The sequence below is a fragment of the Engraulis encrasicolus genome, chromosome 23 (genome assembly GCF_034702125.1).
Source record: "Engraulis encrasicolus isolate BLACKSEA-1 chromosome 23, IST_EnEncr_1.0, whole genome shotgun sequence".
NCBI classification, from domain to species: Eukaryota; Metazoa; Chordata; class Actinopteri; order Clupeiformes; family Engraulidae; genus Engraulis; species Engraulis encrasicolus.
Window position 1 is genome coordinate 26,311,034 of NC_085879.1, and position 4,050 is coordinate 26,315,083.

A 4,050-nucleotide genomic window follows, 5' to 3' on the forward strand; every position below is an offset into this window, starting at 1 on the left:
TATAACTATTTATATGTATTATCAAGTACATGAATGTGGTCATGGTGGTGGTGGTGGTGGTGGTGGTGGGGGGTAAGAGAGGCAGTAGTCATCGGATAGTAGTTTGGAAACTTTTGTTAGCCATTCATGCTCCAAAACACCCACCCTGCAACGTCATGGAACTCAGATATTCTCCTCATTCATGTTCCCAAACACCCACCCTGCGTCATGGAACTCAGATATTCTCGGATTTACCTCTCCAATGTGACTCAATGGATGTGAGATATTGGCAATACTACTAAAGCGCACCAAAATAAATAAATTAACAGTCTGTGTTTAAATCCATATATGAAGCACTCATTGGTGCCCTAAGCACTCTGCGTACTCTGCTTATGTGTAGCGGCCGGCGGCCCTGATGTTACCGCCTATAAAGCACATCACCTGTCATCTCAATATTCCCCTGAGCCCTGAGTCTGCTCCGTGCTCGCAATGGCCCAAGTGGAGGGGAATGTATTGCGCTTAGTGTAACCTACATTTTTGGCAGTATAGACAAATGTCAAAAATATTGTTTCAAATCGATATTATGAAATTTGATATTGTTTGAAAGCAATATTGATATATTGCACAGGCCTACGGTAGACTACTTACGGTATTCAGACTTTCAGCCATGCCTTCCTTCTTCCTTATGGTCACCAGTTTGCATGCTAAATAAAGTACCGTAAATCTCAAACTGTAACATTTTAACAGCTTACACAGATTTCCTTGTCATCCACCTGTGTAACCATGGTGGTGTAACCATTAACTTTTTGGGGCTTTCCTCAAGTATTCAAGGAGACATATATCAAACAAAAAGAACAAACAGAAACTGCCACTTAACTTGTGTTTGTAGCCTATAGTTATAAATGACTTTGACTCTGCCCATTGAAGGACAGGGGTCAGGAAGTAATCACGATTTTTAGCAGTGTAGGCCTACTTATGGGTAAACATTGGTTTACCCCTAACATGTGCACTGTATTCTGGCATGCCTGATGAAAACCATGATTGGTCGAAACGTTGTATTGCTTCAAAAAACCTTCCGTGGTAGTTGCAGTGTGCAACTCTGCACACTTCTGTTGGTTGATAGATAAACCTTTGTCATGCACCACCTGGCCTCAGTGATGTGGGATGTGCATGCTCTTGTGAAGACCCTCATCACTACTGAGCAGGGGTATAAATTAACTTTTTTCATTTTTCATTTTCTTGATTGTACTAGCCAAACACACACTCACTAATGGGTCAAAGTGGCTAATAAGTTGGTCTTTTCTACCAGCCAAACTGAAATTTCACCAGCATTTTGGCCGGTTGGCTGGTGTTGATGTAGAGCGTCACCAGACCTGACATGACCTGTCACCAACCAGATTGTGTGACAGATGAAAAAGTAAAAAAAATGTGGATACTGTCGCCAACCAGAATGTATGACTCACCACTCAGTCACCTCCCATCATTTCAAGGGTAACCGTGAACCGTGATCTGTAAGGAACAAAGGGGCAGGGGGAAGAAGAAGAAGGAGGAAAGTACTGGTGATAACTGATAATGAATACCAGACATCTTTCCATGCGTCAGTGAACAGTTGCGTGCGTGAATGAGGTTATCTAAATTCCAATACACTTCATCTGTCACCTACTGTAGTAATTATCATCTCTTCTCCAGTAAATGGAGGTGGAGGTTTACAGAGAACTGCTCTCTTTCCTGGTTCCTGGTGACTGACAACACTTATGAGGTTTTTTTAGAAAGTGCACTCAACTCCCAACTATTTCTTACAAGGTCTTTGGGTGCGAGCAAACAGTAAAGTTCATATTTAGTAAAAAAAAAAAAAAATCCTGCAGTTTAATCCAGGGTTAGCATGACAGACAGACGTTTCGGCCTAAGCCTTCTTCAGCGTCTTTGAAGAAGAAGGCTTAGGCCAAAACGTCTGTCTGTCATGCTGACCCTGGATAAAACTACAGGAATTACACCCGAGAGTGCAGCTTTTTTTTTTTTTTTACTAAACATGACAAAAATAATGTTCTCAGCATCATCAGGTATGTGGAGACAGTGATAAGGAACAGAGAAAGATAGCAGTCCCTGAAATGTGACCAACTCCTTCGTGCTGCTGTCATTAGTTCACTTAAAACACCTCCGCTTCCTCCACATACAAGAAATAAGTCTGTAGACGAGAGTACGGAGCCAGGATTGGTGGGAGAGAGTTGTTCTGCAGGGACCAACAGTGGCATGAAAATGATAGGATAACCAGAGCCTCATTTGTTAAAAAATGTGACACGATTGCGTCAAATTCTTTAATCGGAACAGAATTGTAATCGGAATAGACGAGGTGGTGTAGTCCGCTCAGATGTTGCATATATACACTCTATTCCACTTGGTTGTTTGCAATTGCGTTACATATTTTTTAACAAATGAAGCTCTGGTTATCAAAATAATATTATTTTCACACCCGTATACTGTACAAGAGGATTCCTGATCGGATTAAAAAATATTCCTATTCTAATCGGATCAGAAGTGTCCATACACAAAAAAACGCTGTGAAAAAAGCAGAAGAGTATTTTTTTATTATTGCACTCAACCTATGTCTCAACACAAGCTCACAACCTTTTTTCCATCAAATATTTATTATGCACTATAAAAGGTGAAGCAATAGTTAAATTGAATTATATTCTAATATAATTTAACATTGTTTCTTAAATGCCTCTTCTCTGTGATTGAAATGCTAATTTACAAATATAATATTAATTAACTTGTGGACTATATTCCATAGACATTGAATTAAAAAATAAATAAAGAAAATAGATTAATTTGCATGCATTTAAACTATATGAAGTCTTAACATTACGTAAATGAATGGCACACACAGACACACACACGACACACACCATACCACACACACACACACACACACACACACACACACGCTTCTTGGATTTTTCTTACCCCAAAAAAGCTGCTTGCCTTACAGACATTCATTTTCACCACATTCACATTGAACAGTGTCACCTCCTGGCCAGTTGAATGAACTGAATGAGAGCACCTTGGCTTTCAACAATGGGCTTCAATGCCAAGTCTCAAAGGGGTTGTACTGAATCGGCAGGCATACTACAAACTACCTCATGCCCCCTCACATCAGATAATTAAACATAAACTTAATAGGTCATCTATTGTAAACCAAGTCCATGGTCCCTGCCCTGTATAGAGCTTGAAAGTCCCGCCCCTTAGTTCCGCATTTCACGGGACCTAAGCTGACCATCTAACAACATGGTAGCGAGTAAATATCTTCCGATCTCAGTCATTACATGCGCTGGGCTACAAATATGCTGTTTAAGAGGCTAGATAAAGATTATTCATGCAGAAGTATCAATGTTTTGTTCCGAGGCAGTCTGCATGAAAAATGTGAAGAAACACAGCTTTCTGCAAAATGTAGGGGTTCGTACGAAAAATTAAACAAAAATATCAGAAACAACATATGTGGAGCTCGTAGCACCACTCGAAGGGGATCGAAATATAATTTTAATACCACCATTGGATTATATGCTATGATTTTCGGCTAAAAACGCCTTTGAGGTTCCATGAAATTGGGGGAAGTGATGTCACTTTCAAGCTCTATACTACAAACTACCTCGGATAAATAAACATAAACTTAATAGCTCACCTACTGTAAACCTACCGTACACCCACCGTCTATGCCTGACTACCAAAGCCACCCTTACACTTGACAGGCCAACGCCATCACTGTGCACTTCATGTATACTGGCACTTTGGCAACAACTTTGGAACTGTGTGTGTGTGTGTGTGTGTGTGTGTGTGTGTGTGTGTGTGTGTGTGTGTGTGTGTGTGTGTGTGTGTGTGTGTGTGTGTGTGTGTGTGTGTGTGTGTGTGTGTGTGTGTGTGTGTCTGTGTGCGCGCGTGCGTGATTGCTTTTTTGTGTATGTGTTTTCAATTCGCCTTTCCGCAGCCAAACTCCCAAACGGTGACTGACCAATCATAGCGTTAGCAACGGTTACTAATTTCAGGACCTCAGTCAAATATGCCATTTTTATGAAT